The sequence below is a fragment of the Macrobrachium nipponense genome, chromosome 32 (genome assembly GCF_015104395.2).
Source record: "Macrobrachium nipponense isolate FS-2020 chromosome 32, ASM1510439v2, whole genome shotgun sequence".
Classification (NCBI taxonomy): Eukaryota; Metazoa; Arthropoda; class Malacostraca; order Decapoda; family Palaemonidae; genus Macrobrachium; species Macrobrachium nipponense.
Genome location: NC_061094.1, coordinates 26,994,759 through 27,002,258, shown reverse-complemented (window position 1 = coordinate 27,002,258; position 7,500 = coordinate 26,994,759).

Here is a 7,500-nt window from a genome sequence, read left to right as displayed (position 1 = left end):
AAGTAGGATTGCCGTAGTATTCCAAGCTGGTAAGCAAGTTTAGCGGCATTTGTGGATATTATGGAAATAACAGCAATAGGTCTAGTAATCAAAGAAAAGACGGTGCCCATAATATGTCCACCCTCGCAGCCATGTTGATCATGGGAAAGGGATTTCATATTTTAGTCAAAGTTATCGTGAAGAGTCAGTCGTTGTATTACCAATCCATCATTTTTTGGTGGGTGGTCTGTAGCCGCGAAATTCATCCGTAAATTCCTTCTTAATCATGGAAAGAGACAAGCAAGCCGAGATGAAAAGCGAACCTTCTTCATTAAAGACTGCTCGACCTTCTTAGAAGGAGGAAACGAAAAGATAGAGAGGGAGACTTCTAAGGAGGAAACAAGATGAGAGAGAGAGAGAGAGAGAGACTTCTAAGGAGGAAACAAGATAAGAGAGAGAGTTAGGAGGAAACAAGAAGAGAGAGAGAGAGAGGCTTAGAAGGAGGAGATAAGAAAGAGAGAGAGAGAGAGAGAGAGGGGAGGGGGGGGGGGGGGTGTGTCCCTGCTGCGTGCGGTAAGCTTGTAGACTACTACTCCTCCTTCCCCTCCAGTACTGGTATGGATAATAATTAGTCTGAAAATTGTCCGAAGTAGAGCAATTGCGATGTTGATTATTTTCATAATGGGTTAGGCCATGCAATGACTTGTATCAGGGAAGTAGCCGTCTTTTTTACCTTCATCACATGACATGCATATCCCGGTATGGGTCAAGGTACCCATTCAGTGCGAACGAAACGGATTGCCATTAAAGCACTTATTATTGATAGGTGATTCAGGAGATTTAAATCGCTTATATATTAATGGGGAATTCTGGAGATTTAAAGCGCTTTCATTAATAGGTGATTCTGGACATTTAAAGCACTTAACATTAATTGGTGATTCTGGAGATTTAAAGCGCTTACATTAATGGGTGAATATGGAGATTTAAAGCGCTTTCATTAATAGGTGCAACATTTCTCTCTGAACCATTTACTATAGGTTCCATTCCAGTGCATAGTTGATATAAGTGACGGTAGTGTAATCCATAGATATACGTAGAGTGGAGAGATTTGACAGACAAGTGACGATCGCGTGCACAGAAGGCGCCATCTATGTGTCGATTCTCCCCCAGATGCTGAAGCCTTGCGAGGATGGGGGGTTAGGGTTCAGCAGCTGGGCCCTGATGCCTGGTGGGAACTGCTTTCTTGCTGGGCCTTGGTGCCCCGCTGTTGATCCAACTAAATAAGTCAGCCCTTTTCCTTCTACTAAAAACATTTCATCTTTCTGCCTTCCTCCCCCTATAAGGTATGGATTCTATGATGATGACTATTGGCTTTGTTTTGGACATGATTTAGTCTAAATCTTGGGATTTGAAGGAGGGTGAGGATGGACGGCATGCCACCTCACCCGTAGAACTCTAGAACCTGACGTGGTCGAGCGAGGGGGAAGTTTAATGTCAAACCCTATCCTCAGTGCCGGGTCTGATCTCGACGGACATCATGACGCCTTAGCACTGGAGATAGGGTGTATATCCAGTAATTACCCCTAGGACGACCCTAATTAAAGGGATGACCCGTCCTCTAAGTGTGACTCCATGGTGGGTATGGGGAATATCTGGATGAAATAAGTTTTTCACGTTATATGGCAACCCCCCCTATTTCTGTTGACGACCCTATGCTTTCTTCAAAGGACTTGTCCGTGGAATCCCTCCAAAACTCAAGTATGGCTACTTTAGAGCCATACATACCAAACACTATGTCCTCAAAAGAGAAGAACATTTAAAAGAATAACCATGGAAGATATGTTTTCCCCTCCAGTGTGGTCTCAATAAACGAAGAAATACCCCTACTAAGGTAAGTTACTTGGTATACCGTTCACTGAAGAAAATTCTTGGCTGTGACAATCCCCGATTCTCAGTCGAAAAAAACAAAATCATTGTAAAGGCTAAATCTGAAAGAATCGAAGAAACTGCTTGAAATTACAAAACTTGGAATTCACCATGTAAAATGCTTCTGACGAGGCCCATTATAACACGAGAATTGGAACCATGTTGCTGGATAAACTTACAATTGAAAATGACACCAATGAATCTGTGTGAGAAACATTAAAAGAAGTCCTGGAAGATCAAAAACATAATGTTAATAAAAAAACAGTTATTGTTTTATGAGAGGAAAAGTGCAAAAACTGGAAGAAGTCTGAAAATAGCTAAAAAAAAATTTTTCACAGCAAACATTCCAACACATATGAAAATAGGAAACAAAAGGATATCAATTAAAGAAGAACATCCAAAAACCTATGCAATGCAAGATTGCTTGAAATTTGAATATACAGCAAAACGATGCAAGTCTTTGGGCTCGCCTAGATGCTTTAAACAAATGTGGCTCCTTGGAGCATAGTAGTGATGAATGCTCCAACCCTAAAAAAAATGCCTTTAACTGTAATGGTTCGCACCATGCTTTATGTAAGGGAATGTGTATATTTCAGATATTTCCAAGAAGCCCTTACCAGATCAAGAAAATTTGGCATAACAGTTAAGGAGGATAAGGAAGACATGAAAGAAGAAGGAATACAGCTTCCCCGGAAAACATTTGCAGATACGCTCAAATACCAAAGCAAATCATAACCAGCGATATTTCACAAGCTACCCAATCTTCTAACACCAGAAATCAAATAACTGTAGAAAAATCAGATAAAAACAATACTATCGAGATAAGTAATAAGTTCAAAGCACTGACCAGCCTTGCAGTAGATGATCGTCATGATGAACAGAGAGAGGATATCTGTTAACAAATGCAAAAAGAAAGAAGAAAATATATCTCCAAAGGATAATCCGTAACAAAACACACTACAAAATACTGAGAAATTGAGGAAATATTAAAGAGAACTAGATGGACCAGTCAGAGATAGGAAAGGAAAGGACCTAGAACACACAGTGAACCATCCTCACCTAAGAACGAGAAAAATCTTCATAGTCCAAATAGTAAATGTTTGAAAACTACCAGCTCAGAAGAAACCATTGTTTATACCACCGATAGTAAAGACCCTTCAGAAAATTACTCCTCCGAAATAGCTTTACAGAAATCTAAGGAACCTGCAAGAAAAACCAAACTTTAAACAATAATAAGTCACTAGTACGAGACTATGCTATGCCACCAGATTATAGAAAAGGTTGCTAGAAAGCAAATTTCTTATGTACAGCAACAAAAATATTATCAAAAGTTCCAATTCAAAAAACTAAAGTGGACACAGTTCTTTCAGCTCAGGGTCGTAAGACCGACGAAAATAAGTAAAATTCACTTCTAAAAATAATAAGGACACTTCCTCATTCATATTGCAATGGAACATTCGAAGTATAACAAAAGTTAGAGTTACTTTAATTGATGAATATAGCCCAATTTGTATCTGCCTCAATGAAACATTTTTACCTATTTCCTCCAGTTTACACATAAATTTACACATGTTATCAACCTCACTCTGCTAGTCAGCAAGGTAATATGATTCTCATTAGAAAAGATGTACCTTTCACAATATATGATCTTTCATCTGAAATAAATACCTTAGCAGTTCAGATACAACTAGAGGAAATTATAACGATTTGCTCTGTATATTTAAGTCCAAATAATTATATAGATTTAGAAAAGTTGAATGACTTGGTCAAGAAGCTTCCCCAACCAATGCTACTTCAAGGAGATTTCAACGCAAGACATTATCATGGCATGATGTAAAATCAAACGTCCAGAGGCAACTCATACTTGATTTTGTTATAGAAAATCAACTCCATATATTAGAAATAAAGATAAACCAACTCATTTTGACCAACGAACAAAAAGTTACTCTCACATAGATTTGTCCTTGTGCTTACAAGATCTAGCAGACAAATATTTTTGGAATACTTATGATGATTTGTGTGGTAGCGATCATTTTCCAGTTTTAATTAGTATTCTAAATTTCACTGGAGAGGTATCAATTAATAAGATTTAATGTTAATAAAGCCAATTGGGAAGATTTTAGTGAATGCACGAAGAATGTTCCATTATGGGATAATAATTTGGACATAGAAACTATTCTGGTTATGTTTTTAGTTCTGGTAATTGATGCTGCAGAGTCATCTATACCATTTGTTGCACAAGTGAAAATTGAATGTCCAGTTCCTTGGTGGAATGAGGAGTGTAAATAAACTAAGAAGGCCCGTAGTAAATCCCAAAGAAAATTTAAGAAGTCGAGAAACGATTCAGATTACATAGATTATAAAAGATCATGTGCTGTAGCAAAACGGACATTTAATGAAGCACAAAGAAAATCTTGGTGTAACTACCTAAAATCGGTGTGCAAAGATACCCCCTAAGTAAGATCTGGAGTGCATAAAATACTAGGAAAGCACATTCGATCCCATGTCCAGTTTTGAAAATCAATAGCAAAACTGATATATGATCCTAAAGAGGTAGCAACTTGCCTAGCAGAACATTTAAGTAATATTTCCAAAGGTTCGTCCAATAAAATCTTTTCGCACCATTAAAGAAAAAGAAGAAAAAAATTCCAATTAATTTTGAGACTGATCAATACTTATTCATACAATGATTGCTTTACCATGGATGAACTTTTATCGGCATGTCAACATGCTCCAATACAGCCCCTGGTGAAGATATGATCACTTTTGAAATGTTAAAACACCTTCTTCACCCAACAGTTTACAGTATTTATTAAAGCTATATAACAAAATATGGATTGAAATATATTTCCCACAAGATTGGCGGAAAGCACTGGACCTTCCATTCTTGAAGCCAGGCAAAGATCCTCATGCACAGATAGCTACAGACCAATAGCATTAACAAGCTGTTTATGTAAATTGTTTGAGAAAATGATTAACAACGATTAATCTGGTATCTTGAAAAAACAGGATACTTTCCGTTTCACAATTATGGATATAGGAAACTAAGATCTACCCTAGATCCTTTAACTTTACTTGACACCGATATTGGGTTAAAGCATTTGCTTCAAACAGCTATGCCACAGCCACTTCTTTGATATGGAAGCCTATGACAAGACATGAATCATCAGATTTTAAAAGAAATGCATTATTCTGGACTAAGAGGATTTTTACCCTTAAACATAGTACAATTTTTAAAGGAAAGAACTTTTAAAGTTAAGATGTGTTTTATCTAAAGAGTATCCACAATATGAAGGAGTTCCACAAGGTAGTGTATGAGCACCACCCTTTTTATCATGGCTATTAATGATATTACAAAACAACAACCAACTGTGTACAGTGTTCATTATATGTAGATGATTTTGCCATTTGGATCATTCACTCTGATATCTATACAGAACAAATCTTACTACAAAAATCTCTTGATCTTATCGTATCGTGGACTACTGCACATGGATTCACTATATCGGCTAGTAAAACTGTAGCCATTACTTTTACAAATAAGAAAAATGTACCAAAAATCAAATTGCTACTGTATGATAAAACCAATTAATTTTGCTACGCATACTAAATTTCTTGGGTTGCATTTTGACCAACGAATGACTTGGAAATTTCACATTAATTACCTACGTGAAAGCTGTAGTAAAGTTCTTCATCTATTGAAGAAATTGTCACTTACCAAGTGGGGCTCCGATAGAAGTACTTTACTCTATTACACAAGACTTTGATACTGAGTAAAATGATATGGGTCGCATCTATATGCTTCGCATCTTCCAGCACATTGGGAAAATTAGATCCTTTACACAATGCAATTTTGAGATATGCTACGGGTGCATTTAAATCTACACTTGTTATTTCTCTGTATAGTGAAACAGGTCTGTGTTCACTTGATAAAAGAAGTGGGCGGATATAGTTTAAATTCGCGGACATTAAGATACCAATCAAAACTGAGTAGAATTATAAATAATACCATCATCCAAAAAGAAATTGGACCACGATATTTTATCATTTGTTATACGACTGAAAATATACATAGAGAAATATAATATTCCACCATTAAAATTCCTGAACCATTTACCAAATTCAACACCTTTTGGGAATGGAATAAGCCTCATGTATGCCATGAGTTATTCGATTTAAAAAAAAAAATTCCAAGTTACTGCTGTCGAAAAATTTTTTTGGGAACACTAAGAAATCCATGCAAATACTATCTCCATTTATACAGATGGCTCAAAAAATGATGCTGCTGTGGGCTTCGCAGTTATTACAGACGAAAAATACTATCATGGAAGAATGCCTATTTATAGCTCCATATATTCCGCTGAATTGGCAGGAATTTCATTGGCTCTGTATAAAATCCCTAGAACTCCCAGCAAACATTACACTATATATAGTGATTCAAAAAAGTGCTATTCAAGCAATAGATTCTTTTAATCATCACACCCTCCGCTATTAGAGCAATACAAGAAAATATTCATTTTTTAAGCCTTCGAAATATCAAGATATCCTTGTGCTGGACACCAGGCTATGTTGGAATTGAAGGCAATGAAATTGCTGATAAAAATGCAAAGGAAGCAGCATTAAATGATAGAAGTTAAATGTACAAAACATATTATAAAGACTAAAAAAAAATTGTTTTAAATTTATTTTAGACAAAATCTGGGAAGACCAATGGTTATCACTTGAAAATAAACAAAACTTAGAGTGGTAAAGGTCACTATCATTCCCTCTTAAAAATTCTTAACAGAAGCAGAGAAACCATGAGGTCGCTTTGTGCAGGCTGCGTAATGGGCACACAAGGGTTGACTCATGGCTTTGTTATGTCTAATTCAGCCATCTCCAGAATGTGATACCTGTCAAACCAGAGTAACTGTGAAACACATTTTAATTGAATGTTCTAAGTATTCACAATTAGACTTAAATACTTTGGATAATCTCCTAGAATGCAGGACATTCTAGGAGATGACGACTCAAATATTGCAAGATTTTAAAATTTGTAACAGATATATATCTATTAAAACATATATAAATAATTTTATTGTTAAGATATATATATATATATATATATATATATATATATATATATATATAAAATAATTTTATTCATACATTTACAAATTTAAATGTGTATAGTAATGTTTTATCAATTTATTTATTTTTTTTTTTAAATAAACTAATTACTAAAAATATATTTATTTAATATGATAATTTTAACAGATTTTATCTGCATTAAGCAGCCGATTGGACTTAGTCAGAAATGGCTACTTAAACAAATAATAATAATATGTGTCGATTCTCAGAAATGGCAGCGGCAGTGACTGCAGAGACCAGCATCGGACAAAGCCACCTCTGGCATCCAGTGCTGGGCCATCACTGTGTTTCATACAGAAACGTGAAACAGAACAAAGGATCACATTTCACAACTAAAGCCCTTCTACGCGAGGGGCAAAGACATGACGGGCACTCTGATTGGCCGTAATTCTCTTGCTTTACAACAGTGTTACCAGATCAAAGAGTCCAAGGGAGGCGGTAGTCACAGGCAGGCGAACCTATGAC